Source organism: Echinops telfairi, unplaced genomic scaffold, assembly GCF_000313985.2.
Source record: "Echinops telfairi isolate 266 unplaced genomic scaffold, ASM31398v2 ScPeMD7_3;HRSCAF=10, whole genome shotgun sequence".
Taxonomy (NCBI): Eukaryota; Metazoa; Chordata; class Mammalia; order Afrosoricida; family Tenrecidae; genus Echinops; species Echinops telfairi.
The window spans coordinates 54,874,289-54,900,638 of NW_022103899.1; the positions used below are offsets into that span (position 1 = coordinate 54,874,289).

General features: G+C 42.6%; 1 protein-coding gene and 1 pseudogene across 4 annotated transcripts in view; both read right to left on the minus strand.

The window, feature by feature from the left end:
• The window catches only part of LOC101645827 (SPHK1 interactor, AKAP domain containing), a 170,299-nt gene that overhangs the window by 120,321 nt on the left and 23,628 nt on the right, over positions 1-26,350 (minus strand). The window lies entirely within an intron of this gene.
• On the minus strand, positions 24,526-25,497 carry LOC101646140 (annotated as a pseudogene).

A 26,350-nucleotide genomic window follows, 5' to 3' on the forward strand; every position in this document is an offset into this window, starting at 1 on the left:
GTCGGACAGGGCAAGATATGACAAAATAATAATTTATAAATTATCAAGGGCTCATGAGGGAGGGGGCATGGGGAGGGAGGGGAAAAATGAGGACCTTATGCCAGGGGCTTAAGTGGAGAGGAAATGTTTTGAGAATGATGAGAGCAATGAATGTACAAATGTGATTTACACAATTGATGTATGTATGGATGGTGATAAGAGCTGTATGAGCCCCTAATAAACTGATTGAAAAAAAAGAAGAAGCAACAAATACACAATCTGCTCCACCACATATCTCAAACAAAAGAATACCCTCGCGTTTATGGTCTGAACATGTTCATTATCATCGCACTATAATTAGCCATCCATCAAATGGGGCATGCGTGTCCTGGCCATCTAACAGCAATTCTATTATGAATTACTACAAATGGCGATTTTTCAAAAATGATGACTGATGGTGCTAAATCACAAATTATAGATTTGGGCCAAAACTGCATGGAATAATTCAAGTGAAATCTCTTCTGTGTTCAAGTTTCAAATATTATTTTCTGGATAAATGGAGTGTAGAAAACTAGAGAAAACTCAATTTAAATAACAGGATAGCACCCCCATGCAAACGTTGATAGATAAGGAGAAACCATTTCAAAGGGCAAGAAAGTAAATGGGTGCAGATTCTAACTGAGGCTTTTCCCCGAGGAGCCGATGGGCCGCCAGCAGTCTTAACAGGGCTCACTCTCTCCACTTGTCAATGAAATGTCTGGGTCCTCCGAGCACTGGACGTTGCTTGCAAGATCTCAGCCATGGTCTGCTATTTTCAGATTCATTGTTTTACACCACATAGTGTTAATAACATTTGCTGCCATTTCATTGTAGTTCTCTCTCAAACCCACTGCAGACATGTCTCTAAATACGTTATAAATGTCAGAAGACGCTTGATGACCAGGAAGTCAGAATTCTACTCCAAGGTAAAAATATGTTTCATTGCCGTGTTCTGCAGAAACCTTGTGGCGCAGCCATATCGGACCTCCTCTGGTTTCCCCATTGCCGTCAGGTCGGGGTCAGACGTGCCTTCACCCTCCATCCGTGTTCTTACATCAACCTTTCGTCTCATGGCATGCTCCTTCTCGGCTGGGCTCGAGAATCTGGGGCAATGGCCACACAGACCTCACAGATAGTACTCACAATGAAGGGGAATTTTTAGGAAAACTGGATTAAGGACAAATGTGAGAGCGGCACAGGACCCGGCAGTATCTCCTTCTGTTGGCACTACGAGTTGGCACTGACTTGACACAAAACAATGAGGAAACTTACTGCACGCCAGGGTCAAACTACATTCAGGATACAACCACTGGTCCACAGCAATCCCTCTGCACAGCCAGCAGCAAACGTCTCTTTCCAGTCCTTAGCCTCTCAGCCACGCAGGCCTCTGCCTCTGTGGACTAGCAAATCCATCTGTGGCTTTGTCGCACAGTCCGCCAGCTTTCACGATGCTCCTCTGTTCTGGCTCCTAGTCTCCTTGGCTCGGCCTCTGCTCTAAGCCTGCATCCTTTGCCAAGAGTCAGAGACTGTGCCGCAGTCTCGGGCGCCTCTGGTCTCAGGCTTGCCCCTGGAGGCAGAGATCCTGAACGTGCTCCGCTGCCAAGGGTCCCACTCTCTCTGCTTCTGGTTTGGAGATGGCTCTTATACACCGAGGGATGGCTTTGAAATGTGATTACAGTATGTGATTTTTGTCTTTCAGCTAACCTTACCCACAAAGATACAAAGGTGCATCTTGCTTCATACCTTCCTCAAAGGTAGAAATGTAAGCCCACATTAATTCTGTCCATTGCCATAGCAGAGAACTGTCTCCAAAGGGGGATTGTAACCACAGGTATAGAGGAATAAATCATCGAGGCATTAGCGTTTAAGGCAGCGGTTCTCAACCTGTGGGTCGCGACCCCTTTGGGGGTCGACCAACCCTTTCACAGGGGTTGCTCGATTCATAATGGTAGCAAAATTACAGTGATGAAGTAGTAATGAAAATAATTTTATGGTTGGAGGGTCACCACAACATGAGGAACTGTATGAAAGGGTCGCGGCATGAGGAAGGTTGGAGACCACTGGTTTAAGGGATTACGGCTGTTATTGTTAGGTGCCATTAAGTCGCTTCTGACCCACAGTAGCCCCTCCCACAGCAGAACGAAACACTGCCTGGTCCTGACCCATCCTCACAATTGTTCCTATGCCTGAGCCCACTGATGCAGCCACTGCCAGTCCATCTGGTCAGGCACCTCTCTCTTTTTCACTGCCTCTCTCCACTTTACCAAACACCACGTCCTTCTCCAAGGACTGTCCTCTCCTGGCAACATGTCCAAGGCTTTTAAGGTGATGTCTTGCCATCCTTGCCTCTAAGGAACCCTCTAGACTTACTTCTTCCAATACAGATCGGTTCGTCCTTTTAGAAGTCCATAATGCTTCCAATATTATTCTCCAGCACTGCAATTCAAATGCATCTACTCTTCTGTGGTCTTCCTTATTTAATGCAAAACTTTCAGATGCAAATGCTAACATGGAGAATACCAGGGCTTGGGGCAGGCACACCTTAGTCCTCAAAGAAACATCCCTGCTCTTCAATACTTGGAAGAGGTCTTGTGTGGCAGATTTAACTAATGCAGTATGTCTTTTGATCTCTTGACTGTTTCTTTCATGAGCATTGACTGTGGATTCAAGTAAGACTAACTCCTTGACAGCTTCAATCATTTCTCCATTCATCATAATGTTACCTATTGGTCCAGTTGTGAGGATTTGGGTGTTCCTTACATTGAGTTGGAATCCATACTGAAGTCTACAATCTTTGATCTTCATCAGCAAGTTTTTCAATTCCTCCTCACTTTCAGCAAGCAAGGTTGTGTCATCTGCATAATGCAGGTTGTTAATAAGCTTTCCTCCAACCCTGAAGTCACATTCTTCTTCATATAATCTAATTTTTCTGAGGATTGAACTAGAATGACAGGATACAACCCTGATGCACACCATTCTTGATTTTTTAAAAATCATTTTATTAGGGACTCATACAATTCTTATCACAATCCATACATACATCAATTGTGTAAAGCACATTTGTACATTCATTGCCCTCCTCATTCTCAAAACATTTCCTCTCCACTTAAGCCCCTGGCATCAGCTCCTCATTTTCCCCTCCCACCCTGCTGCCCCCTCCCTCATGAACCATTGATAATTTATAAATTATTATTTTGTCATATCTTGCACTGTCCGATGACTCCGTTCACGCACTTTTCTGTTGTCTGTCCCCCAGGGAGCAGGTTATATGTAGATCCTTGTAATCGGTTCCTCCTTTCCAACCCACCCTCCCTCCATCCTCCCTGTATCACCACTCGCGATACAGGGAGAATGAAGGGATCATCCTCCCTGGATTCCCTGTGTTTCTAGTTCCTATCTGTACCATTCTTGATTTTAAACAATGCAGTATTTCCTGGTTCTGTTTGTGCACACGTGCCTCTTGATCCATGTACAAGTTCTGAATGAACACAATGAAGTGTTCCTGAATTTCCATCTTTCTCAAGGTTATCCAGAGGTTATTATGGTCCACAGAGTTGAATGCCTTTGCATAGTCAATGAAACACAATTAAATATCTTTCCAATATTCTCTGCTTTGAGCCAGCAGAGAATACCAGCAATGGTATCCCTTATTCCATGTCTTCTTCTGAATCCAGCTTGAAGTCCAGGCTGTTCCCTGTCAATATACTACTGTAACTGTTGTTGGACGATCTTAAGTGAAATATCACTTAAATGTTATCTCAATGATATCATTCTTTAGGGGCCATCTTAAGTAATTGACTTCATTTTAGGTTCCCCAAAAGGATTACACATGAAGGATAAGACCATAGAGCAAGCTAACCTTGACTCGTATGAACTTTGGCCAAGAATTAAGAGAGTCGTATTTTTGCTTGTATATGTCCACCTCATTGCTTCTAGGTGGCAGTCAAGTTCCTGTATGTGGAGTTCAAAGATAAGGCAGTGAGCTTTAGATAGGTAAACGCTTTGTGGATTCTGCATGCTTTGAACATCTCAGGTGAGCCAGTGGTTCTCTTCCTCCAGGCAACCCCACAATTCAGACCAATGTCAGTCCATCCCTCAAATCTTTTTATAAGGCTGGGGGGGGGGTCAGAGCAGTGTAGATGAGGGAGGTTAGGAAGTAAGGCTGAGCTAGACCTCAGGCTAATTGTTTCTGATGTGAAACAGCAGACACCACACCTCAACAACCTCAGACCCCTCCAAAGCAGAATCACATTGTTGTTCTTCAGTAAAGTTGGTTGAATCCAAACTCAAAGGGCAACTTGAAAACAGAAAAAAGTAGAATATTACCCATGCATATTCCTTCCTTGCCCATAAAGCACCTTGTGTACAGCGTTGTGGTGGTGGTGGTGGTGGTAGTTAGGGTTGTTTTATGGATTAAGTGTATCATGTGGTGGGACTAAAAGTTGTGTATTACTTAACAAGTGTGATGCAATTCCACTGCAGCACTATTACAAGTCAACAGCAATACATTATAAATCATTCCAATGATGCCTAATATCCCAAAGCATATTGTGATGGTTAGGGTTTATGCCAACTAGACCACCGGGGATAGGGTGGAGACAAACCTGTCAATCAAGTCACAGCCTGATGAGACCTCCTTGATGTCAAGAGCCTTTAGTCTAAGAGCAAGACCCACCGAGACAATCACTCTGCCAGGTTGCCTTCCTGCTTGCTAGGAAGCCTGCTTCTAGGTGCAGCCCCAAGTGGGCCACCCAAACCTGAGAGCTGTTGGTGCTCAGCCACGTTCCCACTGGCCTTGGATACATGGGACTCTTCACCCAATAGCCAGTGATTTTCCTGGTCCACCTTTCTGTGTCATCAGCCTGTTGCCCTGTGGGTCTAAAAAGGTCCCTGGCTTGCCTTGGACTTGTGAACTTGAATGGGACTGGGCTGGGATGCCTTCTTGATATATTAATCTTTTTTATATAAAGCTCTTTCTTATACCTATAGGAGTATCACTAGATTTTTTTTTCTCTAGATAACTTGACATAATACATATATGCATGGAGGACTTATTTCTTAAACCATCTGACACGGATAAGGATCTCCAATAGGTGATATTGCAACAAAGCACAATCTGTCCCCAAGCCTTTGGGATGGAATGAGCATTTTAGAGTATTTGAAAAGATGTTATCTCTGCTCTCTAGAGAAAAAGAAAATGCCACCACACAATGAGGCAGACACTGCAGTGACACGAAGCTCATGCATTTATTACAATGAGTTCAAATTATCATCAAAAGCTGCTGTCAGCATACAGTACAACCTTTTAGCTAGTTCCCTATGCGTAAGGCTTCAGCTCCTTCTCTGCGATTTCCTTTTGATTTTGACAAGTGTTGACAATATTTATTAAGCACATCCTCTCAGACTGGCTTCATGCTGAAATTGCTAATGTGTTTCAGTGAGTAGATAGTTCATGGAGACGAAGATATACATCCAGATTTTGTGAAGACCTATCGTAGACAAACAAGCAGTCTTTCTATAGGAAAAAAAATCTCATATCTGACTGAGGGCCTGGGTGGCCAATACCACTGATACTCACAGCCATCAGTTAATTCTGACTCACAGGAACCCTGTAGGACAGAGGAGAACTGCCTCTGTATGCGTCTGAAACTGTACATCTTTACGTTAAGTAAAAAGTCTCATCCTTTTCTATGAAGGGCTGGTGGTTTTGAACCACTGACCTTATGCTTAGCAGTCCAACGTATAACCCAGTACATCACCATTTGCTACAGTACTAGAGTAACCAATGAGTCAAGCTATGAGAATAAATGGCCCCCATTAATAGTAAAACTGTTTTTTGGTGCCACCGGGTCATTTTCAACTCATAGCAAACAAAGGGCTTTTTAAACTGTAATCTTTATGAAAACATAGTTCTTTCTCCCACAGAGTCACAGGTGGGTTCGAATCATCAACCTTTTGGTCACCAGTGGGGTGATTAACCACTTCACCAAAGTGGTTCTGCATTACCTCAGGGATAATTCAATTATTTCCAAGAGAAAGAAGTATCCAGTTATGTATGGATTGTGATAAGAGTTGTACGAGTCCCCAATAAAATGATTAAATAATAATAAAAAAAGAAGTATCCAGTTATTGGAAATAGAGCTATTTTCTATAAGATAGCTTCAGATAGTTTACTGTCACTGGAAAGCAGTTAAGAGGAGGTCAAGTGGATGCCTTTTATCGACAAGATTAAAGGCTTACTTCTTATGTTTGATGAGCAATTTAGCCAGCACAGGGAAGCCCTCCAGCAAGATGGAGTATTACAGTGACTACAACCATGAGCTCAAGATGGATTATTACAGTGACTACAACTGTAGCAAATGGTGATGTAGTGGGTTATACGTTGGACTGCTAAGCATACGGTCAGTGGTTCAAAACCACCAGCACTTCCTGGAAAAGGATGAGACTTTCTACTTCCGTAAAGATTTACAGTTTCAGACACATACAGAGGCAGTTCTCACAGGGTTGCTGTGAGTCAGAATTATGATTTTGAGAATGGCGTCCGACCAAGCAGTGTTTTGTCTGTTGTACATAAACTATTCTACCTGACTCCACAGCCCCTAACATTAACCACACAGCATAAGCCAGGAGTTAAGATGGTAGACGCTGTCACCCCAATGTTGAGACTCAAATCCTGGCTTTGTTATTTCCTAGTGTGTAATCCTGGACCAGCCACTCAACTTCTTCGTTCTCATTTTCACAATGTGCGGGAGAGGTGATGGTGACCTAAAGCATCTACATCTAGACTTATGCTGAGGATTAAATGAAAAAGTCTCAGAATTCACCTCGAGGACATACACTATGCAGCACTAGTTATCTTTTGCTATTCTAAGTCTGAGGGAACTGTTTCCTAATTATGCAATGGAGACGTCAGTGAAATGAAATAGGAGAAAAATGAACTTGTCTGTCCTACCAGTTATTGGATGAAATGATTTCTGTTACTTAACAAAAAGTGTTAGAAATAATACTATCAACAACAACAACTCCAACTAATGCGTATATTGGACCTTTGGGGTGGGTACTGGAACATGCTTTCCAGGAATATGGCTAGATAGTCTTCACTTAAGTGCTAGGAAGAAAAGTAGCCTTACAATCCTTCTCAGAGAATACAGGAAACAATTCTCAGAGATATCAATTTGTTTTTGTCCACAATTAGTAAGGAGCACAACTGAAATTTGAACCTAGGTCTGTTGCATATTTAAAACACTGCAGGCAACTATCCTAGGGAATGCAGCCATCTCTGATGGACTTCTTGAGTTGTCTTGCCCATTCTGATTCATTGCAACAGAGTAGAACTGACCCACAATGTTTCCTAGGCTGTTATCTTAATGGGGGCAGTCTTGGGGACATAGCGGTTACATTTTGGGCTGCTAATGGCAAACTCAGAAGTTCGAAACCACCAGCTGCTACTCACGAGGATGATGAGGCTATCTACTCCTGCGAAGAGTGGCCATCTCAGAAACTCAGAGGGGCAGTTCTACTCTAATCTATAGGGTCGCTATGAGTCAGGAATCCACTCAAGGGCAGTGAGTGAGGATGAGGCAGTGTTGATTGGATGACAATGAATTTGGTTTTAGAATCTTTATGGGAGCAAATTGCCAGTTTTTTTCCTCCCACAGAGATCCTGGTAGGTTTAAACAGTTCATATCCAATGGCTAATACTTAAAAGCATTTGCTAAGGTTGAATTTCTTATGTGAAATGGAGGGATAATCCTAAAACCTTTTAGTCATTGTGTTAGTCCTGGTCATGTAGAGGAACAAATCCAGTGGCATTCATATGTATAAGAAAGAACTTTATATCAAGGAGTGACCTTATACTAAGAAGCCAAAGCAGTCAAGTTCACCTCAAGTCCACGAGTCTGCTGCAAGGGCCCTGACTCATGTAGCTGCAGGCTGATGAAAGAGAAAGGTGAAGCAGGAAGCAGGAGTATCACAGGCTGGTTGGCTCAGAGTCTTGTGGATCCTAAGTCAATGGAAACATGGAAGGGCTCTGGAAGTTCTCAGGGTCAGGCAGCCCACAAAGGGCTGCATGTGGAGGGGGCCAAAGACCTAGAAAGCAGGAAGGCAAAGGGGCATAGAAAGAGAATTCTCAGGGTCTCTCACTCTTATACAAAAAGGTTTATGACACCAAGGAGGTGTCAGCAGGCTGTGACCCATTTGATAGGTTGGATCTCAAGCATATCCTTACTCAAGAGTGTCTAGTTGACACGATTCCTAATCATTATAGTCATCTAACACTTTGCTACTCAAAGATTGGTCCACAGACCAGCAGTATGGCTATTATCTAGGTGATTATATGGAGTTGGCCCCTGATTGATGGTGATCCCATACACAGGAGGATGAAACACTTTCCAGGTCTGTGCCAACCCCGCAATTGGTTGTGGATCAGAATCTGATCCATAATGTTGTCACTAGCCAATTTTCAGCACATCGCCAGATACCCAGAATCTAAAGTGTCTCCCTAAAGCTGCTGAATCAGAATTTGTATTTTAACGACAAACTCAGGTGAGTCATGTGCCTGTTCGAGTTTGAGATGCACTTATCTAACACATAAAAATTGAGCACACATTCACACCTGCTCTTGAGACACTGCTCATGTTATTTTTTCTAGGAACTCTCTTCCCAGGTCTTCTCCTGCTTCCTGGCTCAGTCATACACTATCACTGAATCACAGCTTATAAATCACAATTTAATCCATTGTGCCTCCCAACACACCTGCAATGCAAGGGTATACTCTGATCCACATATTTCTCCTACCTCATTTTCCTACCTCATTTCACCTGTGATGAACATATTTTCTTGTGTGTTCCAACAGCACCCCAAACTTGGCCACCTGTGAAAAACACTTATTGAATGGTATATAGTTTTGTAATGTTGGTCTGTCTCCTCCTTAAACTGTGTGGTAGTTAGGAATTAGGTCAACTGGACCCTCCTGGCGAGGGGTAGAGTCAAATCTGGTCATCAAGTGGGAGCCTGATGACCCCTTCTTGGGGCTGTGGCATTTTGTATGAGAGTGAGATTGAGTGTAGGAGAGTGAGAGCGAGACTTTTGGAACTACTTCCCTGCCACTTCACCTACCTCCTTGCTGGTACTTCAGGGCACTCTGCCTGCCTGCTTCAAGCGAAGGGTGGCCCCATGAAGGCCACCTGACCCTGACAACTATCAATACCTTGCCATGTTTCCACTGACCTTGGATCCGTGGGTTTGTACCTACTTACCCGTGACCTTCCTATTTTCCACTTCATCTTTCATCATCAGCTATGTGAGTCTGAACGGGGCCTCACTAGGATCGGACCATGGAGCTGAGTTGTACTGGCCTCAAGTGCCTTCTTGATGCAAAGTTGCTTCTTGATATAAACTTCTTTCTTGCACATGGATGCGTGTCACTGGATTTGTTTCTCCAGATGAGCCAGCCTAACACAGACTATATGTTCTGAAGGGTTGATGACATTTTAGAACCTAGGACAGTACTAGGTCATGGTAGAGACTCAACTAATATTTATTGCAGGGTTTTTTGGTTTTTCCCCCCGATCTTTCTGAGCATTCTGGTTGATCTAAAAGATTACGAACAGTTACTTGAATTCAATGTTACATTTGGGGCAGTGGTAACAGATGGTAGAATAAGCCACATCTGAGCAGATCATTTGAATGATTTCCCAGGATAGTTCTAGTGAAAAGAGATTCTGGTGCTATTGTTGCTAAAATGTCAAGTAAACACAGTGTCAAGTTAAACAGCACATTTTGCAAGATATTTTATCTTCTTCCCACCTAATGAATACTTTCCCTAAAATGTAGTAATTACATTTTGATTACCTCAATCTGATTAAAGGCTTCTACCCTTGAGATTTTGACTAAATCCTTTCATTTCAATGCTGGGGGAAAAAGTACAAAACACAGCTCTGACATATGAGGTCACAAGCGGTGGCTTGGGAGGTTTTCTTTACTATCAATTCAATATACACCACCACCGGGAGTTGAGACGCGTGAAAAAGGCACCTTCATGTGGCAAAAAAAGGAAGTCTGCTCAAATAAATGTCCTGAGTTCACCCTCATCCAAAGGGACTAGCCCCCCATAAACCCATTGTGAAAGACTCTATTAGGACCCCCGAGATCTTACAGAACAGAGGAGGACCCCTCTAGGTTTCCAAGGCTAGAATATTTGAAGAAGCAGACTGCCTCATCTTTTTCCTGCAGAGCGGCTGGAGGGATCAAACTGCCGACCTCAGGGTTAGCATCCATTCACTTAACTGCACACAGTGCCATTGGAGCTTTTTTTCAACCTCTTGTAATTGAGGTTAAGGTCCCAAGGAATGTCTACTTCTCCCGTCCTCATCTTCTGTTTTTTAAATGAATTTTTTACTGTGAATTAGGTAGGGGGTTACGTTTCAGAGCAGCCACACTGCATTCAGCAGTTCAAATTACCCTTTTGATTTCCCTTCTCCTCTTATGGACCTCCATCCTCCCTTCACCCAAGCCAAGAGGCGTCACGTTTTGAGTCAGTTGCTTCATCTTCCCGCTCTTGTCCTCTCTCCCTTACCAGCCTTCAAAGTCTGTTTCCTTTGTCTTGGCCTATCATTATAATAGTACTCTCATACAGTGTCTGTTCTTCGTGATAGCCTAACTTCACTCCAGGGTCATCAGGTCATGAGGTGCTTCGTGGCTTCATCACGAAGTTTACTTTTTTTATCAATGCATAGAATTCAACTGAAAGAGAAACAACAAATCCCAGAACCAGTGTGGAGGTATTGGAACTATCACACACTGTGGGGGAGTCTGCACATATATGTACAACCACGGTGGGAAGCAAAATGGCAGGAGCTAAAACAATGGGGAATAGAAATCCCATCCAATTAAACCATTGAAACTTTTATTGGGTAATATATATATGAAACATAGTGCAAACAGATATATGAACTCCTATATTCATGGCAGCACTGTTCACCATAGCAAGAAGTTGGGAAAAGCCCCAATGCCCATCAGTAGAAGAATGGATAAAGAAACCTTGGTCTCCTAGGGAGAAGTTTCTGTGGCGTGAGTTGCCCATGTTGTGCTTTCCTCTTCTAGGAAGTAGACACCAGAGCAGGCGCCTTGGTGGTGCAGTGGTTATGCATGGGGCTGCTAACCACAAGGTCAGCAGTTTGAAACTACCAACCACTCCTCAAGAGAAGACGGGGCTCTCTACCCCCATAAAAGGTTACAGTCTTGGAAACCCACAGGGGCAGTTCTACCCTGTCTTCCATGGTTGCTATGAGTCAACTTGCAGGTGATGACAGTGGGTTTTAGACACCAGAGCACGTTTCTCCTGCCATACCATCTGAAAGCCTAGGACAGTCCTCATTCATTTCATAGTATTTTTATTAAAAGAAGAGAAGGAACAACGATCCCAAGCTTCAGAGAAATCAAATCCAGGTATTCTCCATTTCAATATTTAAAGACTAACTCATAATTATAGAAAGGAGATCAGTACAAACACAGTAACGACTACAGCAACACCACCAATAACATAAAATGCAAGCCCTTTATTTTCTCAAGTAAAAAAATATTAAAGGCAAAACAAAAAGCCCCACTACCTCTGCTCTCACCATCATTTTTCAGATAGGCTATAGTACCTCTGCAACGACAATGGTGTTATATAAGAATGGAGATATTTTTATCTAAGTGGAGAATGCTTGTAAGTCTTGCCATCCTCTCAGATCAGGGAAATTGTAGACCCCAGTGCGGGAACTGTTGCCGATGATGGTGTTAAATGACCATAAGAAAATGGAAATGGGTCTTTCATTATTAGACACAAAATAAGTGGTTCAGTTTTAGTACAATGCATGGCCTCCAATTACAACTTTGTAATTCTGTCTTGATTGTTACAAAAACAAAAGAACATACAAAACAGAAACCTCCCCGAGCACAATGGCACGATGGTGGCACTGCTACTTCCTTGCAGATATCGTTGGTAACAGCCAATGGCTAACAGATGACTTATTTCTAGAACTAGCTGTGCTGAAATATTTTATCCTCAAAAGTTTAGTGAGTCATGTTCCGCTGGCCTTATGATGGGATTTATTCAGGCTTTATGACTTTCCTCTCTGGCAACTCTGATCTCTATCAGACATGCCTACTGAAACAAGGAACCTTATCATAAATAGTCTCCATGAAAAACTAATTGAGTTACAATATTAAAGGCAATTAATCAGGAAGATTTTTCATGAAAGACCAAGGCTGTACTGCCAAGAGAATGTTATTGGTGGTGGGATTCCGCATGTAGAATAATATTTATTGAACCATCCGCTGTATCTCAATGCTGTGCTTTGCAAATTCAACTTTTATCTCTGAGTAGAAAGGTAAAAGCAGGCGATAGACTTGTGGGGAAGGGGTTTATCAGCTCTGTACCTTAAAACAAACAAACAATTTCACAGTCTCAAGCTTCACCAAGACCCAAAAGGTAATTTTGAAACTATGACTTCTTGTTTAGAGAAAGGATCCAAGATAAGGCTGTTAGGACTTAGGAGGGCCATGAAGCAGATTTGGCAAAATGCATAGACAAAGCAATATTTTCATGGAAGGCATGAAGTACACATCACTGTTGCCTAATTAATTTTGCATAAATATGAATTTACATGTGATATATGATGTGTGTTACACTTATACCAGATACTACCGAAAGGTTGATTCTTGATGTGGTTTATTTATTTCTAAAAATGAAGAAAGTTTTAGGTTTAGAGTTGTTTGAATGATCAAAATACCTGAGGCACATGTCTTCCTTATTGACACATTTAACAACTCAAACCCATAGTCAGTGAGGGAATCCCAACTGATAGCCACCCCGTGGGATAGAGCAGAACTCCTGCGCACGTCCAATGCTGCAAATCTTCATGGGAGCAGACAGTCTGATCTTCCTCCTCTGACGCTGCTGATGGGTTCGATCTTTTGATGGACAGCTCAATGCGTAACCCATGATACCGTAAGGGCTCCTTTGTATAAACACACAAGTTCAGATAAATTTAGGATATGTAACCAACCCCATTCTCAACTCTGTCTCCCGGGCAAAGAAGAAAGCAGTCCCAGGTAACTCACTGTTACACACTCTTCTCTATAGTTCCATTAACAAAATCGACAACTATTGAATACAAAAGAGTCAATTAGGACTTACTAATTATTTAATTATACACATATTATGTTATTGTTAGGTGCTGTGGAGTCAGTTCTGACTGATAAAAACCTTATGCATAACAGAAAACACTGCCCCACCCAGCCTGTGCCACGCTCAAAGGCATTTCTATGCTTAAATCTATGGTTGCAACCACTTGCCAGTTCATCTCCTACAGGGGCTTCCTTTTTTTTTTTTTTTTGACCCTCTGTGTTACCAAGCATTGATGTTTTTTCTCCAGTGACTAGTCCTTCCTGATGACACATCCAAAATTTGAGAGACAAAGTCTCACCACCCTCCCTTCTAAATAGCATTCTGGCTTTATGGCTTCCAAAACAGATCTGCTGGCAGTCCATGGTATGTTCACTATGCGTATGTTCACTATTCGGCACCAATATCACGAATGCAAGACATCGGTTTTCCCCTAGTCGACCTTACTCATTGTCAAACTTGCACATGCATACGAAGCATTTAGAACACACCACTGGCTTGAGTTAGAAGCAGTCTTGTCCTCAAAGTGACATCGCTACACTTTTTAAAAAATCAAGGGCTCAATAGGAAGTAAATGTCTACAAAAGAGTGATGGCACCATATAGGCTTGATACAATTGATGGATGAATTGTTACAAGAGTTGTAAGAGCCCCCAATAAAATGATTTTTTAATTAAGAAACAAACATAGGTCAGCAGGTTTGACAAATTCAATAGGGCACTTGATTTCCTGGAGGATGCTTCCAAGGATGTTGATTGTACATCCATGTCGAAGGGACTCTGACAACATCAGTCTTCTCTTCATTGATCAGGATGTTGCTTCGTGTCCCACTGGTGGGAATGTTCCTCTTCTTTATGTTGTGGCTTAAGCCACACGGAAGATCTCTGACCTTTATTCAGAAGTGCTTCAATTCCTCTTCCCTTTCAGCATGCAAGGTTGTGCCACCTACATCTTGCAGACTGCTAACGGGTCCTCCCCCAATCCTGATGTTGCATTCAGCTTCTTGAATTATTTGCTCAGCAAACAGATCGTATCAATCTGGAGAAAGACCCCTAACCCCCACCTTTCCTAATTTTAAAACACCCACTATTTCCATGTTCTTCACGTGCACGGTTTAGTGATACTAACATATGTCCACCATTGCTCAACCATTATCCTGAACGCTTGTAAGCACTGTTTTTTCTTTAGGAAGCTCCCAGTTTATTGGGGTGCTGATACCCAGAGAAGAGCCATGCAGATCAGAGATGAAGACTAGCCTGACATGTCATTTCTGGTTGCCCGGTGGGGGTGGGTGGGCATGTCACACAGGTATTCAGGATGAGAGAAGAAGCCCCACAGATGCAGAGCCAGCCTATGCCAGTGCCTGAAGGTGGGACAGAAAACCATCTTCCTCCGTAGCCTGAGGGATACCGGAAGCTCTACCTAACTAAACATTTCAGCCACCAGCCCAAGTTTGATGCTGAAATCACTGCTAAAGATTTGGATTCATTCATCTCAACAGGAGGAGCAGGAGCCTGAAGGGTTAGGATGTTTTGACAGCAAAGTGACATGAGGTCTATGAGATGTCTTGCAGCTTCCCTGAAATGGCAATGAGAACCAAGAGGCCTTTGAGGTCAGGATAAACTCCTGGGGTTGGGACCAGAGAGGGCTCTTGGGATGCTGAAATAAACTTGGAGGCTCTGGTCAAGGTTGGGCTTGACTTGGGTTCCTGGGAGTGTCTCCTGGCAGGTAAGACGGTAGATTTGGAAAGGAAGCAGGTGAGAAGGGTGAAGGAAAGAAACAGGCATTTTGATATCATTTAAGAGTCGCAAGGCCTTCTTTAAAGAGAATGGAAATTGCCTAGATGGTAAGATTGTAATGATTAAAAAAATAATAACCCCAGGAGGGGCACAAAGACGGCACGCATATTTTCAAATGGACCTGCTTTGGATAACAAGCCAGATTCATGGCTGTGATTGAACACCTCATTTCCAATGCATGAAAAGATGATTTACATTTTGTTGATGAGATTATTTAAGGCCTTCTAATCTGGTTTAAAGGCATCAGTAGCTGAGGATCACACATTAGGTTTCTTAAGAACTGTATCTGAATGGAGAGAATGGTGGGTGAGGGAAACAATGCTTTGAGGACATTGTTTCAACTTCGAGTGTCTTGCAACTAAAGTTCTTAATGCTTAACTGTAAGTCATGTTCTAATGGGGCCTTAAGTGGCAGTAATAGTTAAATAAATACTTGCCTACTAACCAGAGGGTTGTTGGTTTAAATCCACACAGAGGAATCTCAGAAGATAGACCTGCAGATCTGTGTTCAAAGGGCCACATCCTTGAAAACCCTTCAGAACAGTTCTACTCGGTACCTGCAGGGTTGCCAGGAACTGGAATAAGCTTAATAAAAGCTAACAACAAGAAGCCAAGTTTGAAGCTCTTTTCTCAAAGCACATCCCTAGCAAAGTACTCTGAACATAAAGGCCATGAGGGCAATATAGCTAAATACTATTGCCATCTATGATCTATGATGAAAAAACTGAGGGTATTAAAGTAAGGAGTCAAGGCTTCCCTGAAAGCATTGGGGAAGCCAGGCTCCAGGAATTGATGGAATGCCAATGGGAGTCTTCAACAAATAGATGCAATGCAGGAAGAACGAACTCATGTGTCAAAGGATTTGTAAGTTACCTACCTGGTCAAACCATTCCAAAAAAGTTGACCCAACAGAAGGTGGACATTATTATACAATAGCATTAATGTCACTTACATGGAAAATGTCACACACAGAATTGCTGAAGATAATCCAAAAATTATCTGAAAATTATCCGAGTACATCAACTGGGAGCGACTAGAAGTTCAAGACAGTTAGACGAGGATATGGAAGGAGGAACATCATTGCTGATGTCAGATGGATCTTGGCTGAAAGCAGAGAATATCAGAAAGATGTTTACCTGTGCCATATTTACTAAGCAAAGGCTTTTATCTATGAGGACCATAACAAACTATGGATAACATTGAGAAGGATGGAAATTCTAGAACATTCCATTGTGCACATGCCTATGCACAGACCAAGAGGGAACCCTTTAAACAGAGCAAGGGGAGAGTGCATGGTTTAATATCAGGAATGTGTGTGTCGCAGTTATATCTTTTCACCATACTTTTTCAATCAGAATGCTGAGCATGTAATAGAAGAAGCTGGAAGATATGAAGAAGAACACCACATCGGATTGAAAGAAGGGTCATTCACAACCTCTGATAACAAAGTAAAGAAAACTAAAGGGGACATGAAGCTCTTACAGATGAAGGTTAAAGCCTTCACTATTGGTTACACACGAACATAAGGAAAACAAACATTATCACAACTACATCAATAAACTACATCATAAAAACCTGAGAACATATTGGAGTTGTCAAATATTTCACTTATTTTACCTGGATCCACAACCAATGCTCACAGAAGCAACATCCAGAAATACAAGGCTGTATTGCCTGAGGCAAATCTGCCTGAGAATACTTCTTGAAAGTACTGAAAAGCAAAGATGTCACTTTGAGGACTAATATGTGTCTGACATAATATTTTTAATTGCCTCTTATGCAAGGGAAAGCTAGACAATGAATAAGGAAGATGACAAATATGCATTTTAATTATGATGTTTATTATAACATAGACGGCCAGAAGAACAAGCAAATCTGCCTGAGAGAAATAACACTAGAATGCTCCTTACAAGCAAGGATGGCGAGACCTCCTTTCACGTGCTTTGGGCTTGTTATCAGGAGGGACCAGTTTCTGAAGAAGGACATCATCATGCTTGGTAAGTGGTCAGTGAAAAAGAGGAAGACCCTTAAAGAGAATGATTGACCCGGGACTCACTGTCATCGAGTTGACTGGAACTTACAGCGACCTGTACAGTCTTCAAAATCTGAAGGGACACTTCTACTCTGCCCTGTAGGATCACTCTGGGTTGGATTTGACTCAATGGCAACGATATTTCCTTTTATATATATATTAAACTTACCACCTTTTCAGATTGACCAACTACTTAAGCCTCCTCTTGATTAATACAAGGGTTTATAACACTTTTAGCCTAACTGGTTATTGTTGCAAGTTGTAGTTGGGTCAATTCTGATACATGGCAGTCCCACTAGAACAGAAGAGGGTGTGTGTTTGTTTGTTTGAATAATTTTATTGAGAGCTCTTACAGCTCTTATCACAATCCATCCATCATCCATTGTGTCAGGCATATTTGTATGTATGTTACCATCATCCTTTTGAAAACATTTTCTTTTAACTTGAGTCCTTGGTATCAACTCATTCCCCCCACCCCACCCTCCTTCCCTCATGAACCCCTGAAAATTTATAAATTATTATTTTTTACATTCTTACACTGAGCGCTCTCTTCCTTCACCCCCTTTGCTGTCGTTCGTCCCCCTGGGAGGGGGTTATATGTTGAACATTGTGATTGGTTCCCTGAGAAGAGGGCTTTTAAGGCTGTGATTTTTCAAAAGCAAATCCCTGGGAATTGATCTAGGGAATCTCTAGATGGGTTCAGGCTGTCCACCTTTAGGATATTAGTTGAGCTCTTAGCCACTAAAAGCCTCAATTCATATTATTGCTTCATATTTTAATGTCTCTTAACCCCATAAGAAATTATTATTATTGGTTACATTTACTAAATATTCAAAATGTCCTTTGTGATTTCTTTTTGTCCTAAGAATTCACTATGGGACTGATTTCCTCCTGTCTGAATTGAATCCCTTATCATTCTTTTTAGAGAGGAGTAACCCTTCCAGTTTTTGCCTGTAGGAAAAGATCGTGATTTATTTTTGTAAGATATTTGCACTGAACAAAGAATTTGAAGCTGGCATTTATTTTTCTTCAGCAAAATAAAGACATCATTTTATTATCTTGGAATTCCATTATTGCTTTTGTTTCATCAGCTGTCTGTTTAATTGTTTTGTAGGTAATATATCTGTTTTTCTTTCTCATGGTCATTATGAGTCAGAATTGACTCGGTGGTAGTGGAGATGGTATGGTATGGTATTTAAGAAGGTTTGACTTTGGTGGTCTGCTGATATGTGACTAATAATTTTTTGTTGTCTTATCAACTCTCCCATTCTTTTCCAAACTCATTGCCATCAAGTTTATTCCAACTCGGAGTGACCCAATAGGGCAGGGTAGACCTGCCCTGGGGGGGTTCCAATATTGTAACTTTTCATGGGAGAAGAAAGACTAGTTTTTTTCCTATCTAGCAGCTGGTGGTTTCAAACTGATGACCTTGCAGTTAGTATCCCATGTGTAATCACTACACCACCTGGGATCCTCTCCCATTATTTTAGAATACTTAAAAATATTTTATTACTATTCTAGAAACTTTCAGCAAGAGGATTAATAGATAATTCTATTAGGTTACTAGAACTAAAACTCATAGACCTTTAGAAGGGGTCTGGTAACATTGGGAAGGAGACAGAGAGAAAAACAAACTGAGAGACAGTTGGGCTTCGAGTTGAGTAGGTCTGGCATTCTACATCCAAAATTAGCCAATGAAAACCCAACATATTGCAAAAACCAATCTTAGACTTCTAAGTACATTCATAATGCTATTTATAAGTGAGGACAGTGAGATGTGGACTCACTTACTTTGGCCATGTCATTAAGAAAGACCAGTCACTAGACAAAGACATAATTTTTTTTTGTAGAAATGAGGGCCACAGGAAATGAGAGAAACCTTCTATGTGGTGGGTTGACATAACAGCCATGTGGTAGTTACATAATCTGTTGTCAATTTGAGACTTGAGTGAAGCAGTACAGTTTATCCTGTCAATCAGGTCGCAGCTTAATGACCTCATTTGGAGGTTCTAAGGAGATAAATAGCTCGCTGGAGGCAGGACATTGGCTCACTCCCTGGGAGACATTCCTGCAGATAAGACACATGGAACTAAGCTAGAGCCCTGGAGCTGAAGGAGCCAATGTGCAGACCCTGGCCTGTGCTGAGATGCCTCTACCACCACTGGATCCACAAGACTTTCCACCCACTGGCCTGTGATCTTCCTGCATTTGGCATCATTGCACATATTTCATGAGTCTGAAGAGGAATTTATAGATTGGTATTGTACATATGGGATATTATTGGACTTATGGACTTCATCTGGACTGGGCTGGGATGTTTTCTCAATATTCAATTTCTCTTGTATATAAAGCTCTTTCTTACACACATATGAGTGTCTATAAAAATTTGTTTCTCTAGTCTACCCAGACTAACATAAGCCATAACGATAGATCAAGCCTACCAATGACCATGAAAATGGCAGAAACCCAGGGGACATTTCATTCTGTTACAAATAAGAAGGCTGTGAACTGGAGTCAACTTGAGGGCAACAACAACAGGAGAATGGAGATATAGCAACATTTATGTGAAGAGGAAAACAAGTTAAGACAAAGTGGCCCATTGCCAGAACAGCTTTTCATAAAACATGAGAAGTCGTTGGAAGGAGAAGGAAGGGCAAAATGGCCTGACCCCCAAATATCTAGTTGCTCGGATGAACTATTCCACATTGTCGAAGTTAGCTACAGCAAATAGCCATCACAACAATGGGATGATGATTAGATAAAACCAACTTTTTTTAGGGAGTTTCTGCTACAGCTCAAATGACCATGTAGCCGACATTTTCCCAAGATGAATCTGCTCTCAAACAATTTGTGAACCCGTCCCTCAGAATGCACCCTTGGTGGACGAGGGGTCCTGAGTTTCGGTTTGGAAACTATGTGCTTGGTGTTGTATATCTCACGACCTGAAGGAAAGCGGGCTCTGGGGACAAGTTGCTCTGACACAATGCATCCAAACGCTAAGGCAAAGGGAAAAATCACAAAGCGTGAATCTTATTACATCGCATATTGTTGTGTTGTGGAGTCCATAGAACAACACGCTGTCGTCGCGCTGGTTGATGACACAGAAGAATCTGAGATGGGTGACTTGCACCTAAAATGTGGATAGGAAGTGTGCTGGCTCCCTGCCACACTTCAAGAGCCTTCCCCGTAAAGCACCACCTTCCCTGACGAAAGCTGAGCAGCAGCGGGCGATTTATTAGAGGGACAGGTAGAATGAACAATTTTCCATGTCTCTTCCTCCAGTGAAGGCACACCAAGCAGCTTTACAAAGGATCCGTTTTTATGATGAGCCTCTCCACTACGCAGAAATAAAGAATTAGATGCCTACTTTCTGTTTTCTGACACGAATTTGCTCCACTAACCAGCTGGTGTTATCTAATATCATTCCCATTGTTGTGATGGCTCCTTGCTGTAGCTAACTTCTGCAACGTGAAATCGTTCATCCGAGCAACGCGATATTTGGGGGTCAGGCCGTTCTGCACTTCTTTCTCCTGCCAATGACTTCTCATGCCTTATGGAAAGCTGTTCAGGCAATGGGCCACTTCGTCCTAACTTTTTTCCTCATCACATAAATGCCGTTATGTCTCCATTCTCATGTTGCTGTGATGGAGGTGGAGGTGGTGGTGGTGGTGATTATAAGTTGCCATCAAGTTGACTGCAGCTCACAGCCATCTTATTTGTCACAGAAAAAGAGTGACAAAGTGCAGGCATTGCCTGAGGCCTAAGCAATGATGCTCAAAAGCACAGCGCTCGCAGGAGGAGAAATACCTGCATTTTCCACTTCAGGCAAGAAGAACGGGAGTTAAATGGACGTTTAACATGTTCTCAAAAACTCTTGCAAAAATACGGGGGGGGGGGCGGATTTTTTTACAGTGTTTTCCTATGGTTTTTAGAGTTGAAGGAGAATTTTACCGATTGGGTAAACCTGTTGGCATCAAGTCGATTCCAATTCATAGCGACTCTGCATGACAGAGTAGAATCGCCCCAGAGGGTTTCCAAGCCTCTAATCTTTGTGGAAGCCACTTTTCTCATCACAGAGGAGCTGTGGGTACCAGCCGCCAGCCACCCAGTTAGCAGCTGAGTTACATAACCACTGCCCCTCGGGGTTCTTAAAATATATCTTTTGCATCCTTTTAAAAGAAATTGTATCTTAAATTACCCATGTACAGGTTATTATTGAGCCCACACAAAAAACCAAATGTCTAAAGTAACTCCAGGTTATGTTCCAAATCACAAATGCCTTCACCAGATACCACTAGTCATTCTCCAAGAGTTAAATTATATTTCTTTACCCCTGGTGAATTTCAGTGGTTGATGGTTTAGAGAACTACCCTTTGTAGCCCTGGTGGTGTAATGGTTATGCTTTGGACTACGGCCTGCAAGGTCAACTGCTCAAACCCCAGCCACCCTGAAGGAGAAGGACAGGATTTTCTACTACCATAAATATTTAGTCTCAGAAACTCACAGAGGCAGGCCTCTCATGCCGTGCCGTTTCAGGTGACTGTGAGTCAGTAGCCACTCGATGGCAGGGAGTTTTCAGTTTGGTTAGCTGCAATCGGAGGAGGAAACCAAGGCTCTACCCTGGGTCTGGCTCCTGTGCTGAACAATTCACAACAAGCTCCCTTCCCACTCAGTCGGCGTGGCTGTCTCTGCGGTAACACTGTGAGAGAGAAAATGGATCCCCTTATTCTACTTGTTGTTTCTATAGGGTCATCAGTCTTGGGTTTCATATCCAGAAAAACAGAAATACAGATAACAAAGAATCCAGAAGGCTACCCACAATGACAAAATACATCAGAGAATACCTAGGGCGTACGGTGGGGGAGGTGGGGTGGAGGTGGTAAAGGGGAGTTGATATCAAGGAGTTCAAGAAGGAAGAACACTGATTGTGGTAGCAATTGTGTAATATTATTTGGTGTGATTGAACTCTGGAATGGTATGATCTCTGTATTAGCTCCCAATAAAATGGTTTTGGAAAATAAATAAATGAATAAACAAATAAATAAATGAATGAATAAATAAGAATGGATTTCCTTCTAAAGGAAGAGCCAGGCAATGAAGAGCACGGGTTATTAAACTGCTATAATCCATTGCAGCTACAGGGTACTTCGAAAGTTCATGGGAAAATGGCATTAGAAGATAACAAATATTATGCCCTATGTGAATCATAGCAACATTAGGAAGGTTTACTAAAAAGGTCCTAAAAGACTTGATATGAATATGTGCTTCTGATTTCAAAATTCTATCCTTTCCCAAATAGCCAGGGTTCAAGAAACCTGCACCTGTTCTTGGAAATCGCCTCCTTCCTCGGGGAAGCTGAGCCTGGCGTTTTACTGAGACGGACGTGTTTCATCTTTATTACGACCACAAGGCCCTCGGCAGAGCGTGTTCGCCTGGCGCTTCATTAGCTGCTCCAGAGAAAAGTGAACCAAACGTGGAAAGTGACTGAATCCAGCAGGGACGATTATATAAAGAGGCTTCCGGGTTGCTCAGCGCCTCCAACTAATTAGTCTCCGATTTCTGACGTGTCCTAGAGTCCCAGCCACCTATTTCTAAGAGAAACTCTGTGAATTGAATAGTTATTGCAAATTACAGATGCAAATGGCCTACGGTTGAATGAGCATCTACGGGGCACTAGTAAAGACGGCAAAACAAAGTCTCAGAATTTAGGAGCAAACTCAGAAAACACTGCCATCAAGTTGATTCTGACTTACAGAGACGTGATGGGGCAGGACAGAACTGCCCCGCTGCGGGTTTCTGAGACTGTAACTCTTTCCCGGGGCAGAAAGCCTTGTCCTTTCTCTTAAGGACAGCCTGTTTATTATCCTGTTTCCGAGCTGCATGGAACTAGATGTGTCCTATACAGAAGATGCTTAAAGTGAACAATGTCTTTCTGGGTGAAGTATTTAAGCCAAGAAATACAAACCTAAGGAAACCCTTCGCCACCAGAAAACCTGCTTTAAGTTAAGACTGTCATCTCACACATATGCTTCCCATAGCATCTATCTTACAGTTTCCCAAAGACTCTGGAATGCAGGTCTCAGCTGTAGCTACATTTAGTGTTGACGGAACTAGACACAGGAGCCAAGAGAAAGCTGAGTACCCGATGCGTTCCACAGGTTGGCTTGCACCGCTCAATTCTTCCTCCCTGTAGATGGCGCCCATGGGTTCACCCACAAATGACAAGTGGAAAGGGTACCAGTGAGAAAGGAAAGCAAAACCGAAATCATTGCTTCTAGAATGGCTCCCCAGGATTCCCCATAAATACAGGTATGTATTCCAGACCTTCTTGTCACAGAATTCAGATGGACTTCCGAGGTTCTCACTTTCTAATGGCAGGCCTTCTGGAAGCATGCGTGCATTTCCTCTCCCTACTGTAGCCCATCAAAATGGAGCTTCTGTCTAAACACCCATCAACATGATCACCAGCCGTGTGGTAAGCAGAGAAAACAACTGCTTTCTATGCAAACATAAAACTCACTCGAAACCCACATGCACATCTATTCATTCTTCCAACAAATCGTCTCTGGGCATGAAGCCTTGCTGAGACACTCAAAAGACAGCAGCGCATAAAGGAGACAGCCCCTTCTGCTTTCATGGAGCCTGGGATTGATTGAAGGAGTGCGACAAGGAGAAGCTTGTAAAGCAGCGGTTCTCAACCTGTGGGTCATGACCCCTTGGGGGGTTCGAATGACCCTTTCACAGGGGTTGACCAATTCATCACAGTAGCAAAATGACAGTGATGAAATAGCAATGAAACAACTTTATGGTTGGGGTCACCACAACATGAGGAACTGTATGCAAGGGTCGAGGCATGAGGAAGGTTGAGAACCACTGATAAAAGTAAAATACTGGTATAGCAGATGTAAGGAAAAAACCCTTTTGAATACTACTCTTTTTTTTTCCCTCCTAGAAATGGTCCTTTATTTGGTTTGCTAAAGGGAGGAGTCCAACCCCATGGGATGTTGTTACTTGTGCTGGTCCAGGTTCTTAACTCTGCATTATAGGTAGGATTTGCTTCTTAGGACCCCCGAAATGGGAACATGAGACACAGAGGAATACCTCATGTATAATGTAGGGAATTTTAGTCACCCCAAAAGCGATGGTCCAACCTGCCCAAATATGCAGCTTTCCTGTTCTTTTGCCCCCTGGGCTAGATTCCCTTCTTTGAAAAGGGTTAGATTTGAGGATCCAGTTATAATCCACCAGATTGCAAGTTCAACATCGGTTTTCCATAGTGTGGTTTCAAATTCATGCTGGTATTCATTGATCTGTGTTTTCCTACAAGTTATCCTTAGTAAGCTGCCTGGACCATAATATTTAGAAAGTAATTACGAGAGTTTTGTATTACATGGCAAAAGCCCCATAGATTCCCAGTTTCTCAAAGTTTAGCTCTTTGCTCAACGCTGTGTAAAATCTCCACATGGTGTAAGTCTATGGATGAAAGCTATTCAAAACACAAAAACTCTTAGCCCTGGGTCATAAACAAATGGGTAAAAAACCGCAACCCTTCCACGGAGTCGTCCCGGCGAAGGTGGCCCATCTGCTCAGCAAGCAGCAATCTTTCTTTGGCAAGAAGGACAGACATCCCCACAAGCTTGGCAAACTCTTCTGATGTTAAGGATCCCTTTTCTGAAACCGTCTCCAGGGCTGAGGCCATCTCCTCTTCCTTGTGTGACTGACGCTCTGTCACCGTGACCCCACTGTCAAAGACTGAAGCCTGAGAGGCGATTTCAGGGCATCCAGCATCTGGCAGGCAGTCACTACATCTTCAGGTGAGAGCAACTCCATCCCTCGAGCATGGTTTACTAAGCACTGCATCTCTGTCAGCGACATTCGGCCTCCTCGTTCCTCTAAAGGCTCCTGCCATAGACCGACCTAATCTGTGCCTGAGCCGTAGGGTTCTCTGGTAAGTGGGTTAGCTATCCCCATGCTCAGCAAGTAGGATCTAAACCCACTGGTCTCATCTTCTGTGATGCTGCCTTGTTTGTCTTTAATTTTCTTAGCTATAGATCTTGATAACTCTACCACTTCCTTGGCCTTGATCATGAGCTTGCTGGGGTCTTTAAAGGCCTCAGAAATGTTTTTAATCCATTTCTTTTCTTTTTTTCCAGCTTCCTTTCAATGCCTACAATTCCTACAGCCTTTATTCTTCCTGGCTGGGATCCTTTATTTGCTTGTAATGACTGGGAAACCGGCATATTCTCCCATCTTCTCTGGCCCAGTTCCTCTGATAAGCGCTTGTCAAACTCAATCTGGCCATGTTCTTCGAAGAAGAGCTTGATGTAGGAATTCCTACTGCTCTGGGACAAGCCTGGTTCTTTGTTAGGTGGGGCTGGGTGACGATGAACCACTATTTTGGTACTTTTCCAACTCCAGCTGCCTGTTTTCTGATGAGCACAATTTGAGCAAGAGGAATGGCCATCAAGCATTCCTGATTTTTCTATCTCTCCAAATCAGTCGGTGTGTGCTAAGAAGGAGGGTCCCAGCGTCAACGCTGATGTTTTCCTTGCCGTGGTAGATGTGCACCCCACGCTGATGGAAAAACAGGGTCTCATTGATCTCCTGGAGGTTGCTGATCCACAAGAATCAGCCCTTGGCCACCAAGCCAACCACTGCCACTTGCCCACACCTGCACTCCCGGGTCACAAACCACAAGATGGGCAGCCTGAAGCGTTCCTTTGAATATTACTCTTATACCTATTTAAGGAAGTGTTGTTGTTTTTTTTACAGAGGTTGACTAATTTTCTCTAAGCATAAATAATGATAATCAAGTCATTAATAGTCCAGTTCAGGCCAGTTTAATAATTTTGCTGAATCATAATGCAAATCATGGAATATTATCATAAATGTGACCCAGTTCCATTACTTGGAATTTTTCCACCAAAAAAAAGCCATCTACACACAACATCAAAGGTAAATTAAAGGCTCTTGGACAGCCGAGTAATGAATGTCATGGATAGAAAACATCCAAGTTATCTGAAACATTGAAGGAATATCTGAATAGTTCAGGGTTCTCTGCTCATAACCTCAAAGAAAGCAGGACCCACTTATTGAGAATAGAATGAAGTAGGCAGATAACAGACAGTGGACCAAGAAATGGGACAAATGTTGTCTCCATTTTCTATGCTTTATTTTAAGAATTGCTTTCCAGAATTCTCAGCCTATTTTCCTTACTGCAGGTCCTTCTACGAGGAGTATGGCGTCCTAGGAACATGGGGATGACATTGTTACTGTCATATTGAACAGGCTTCAGTCATGCTCCTCGACTAACATAGGCCAGGAAGAAAGGC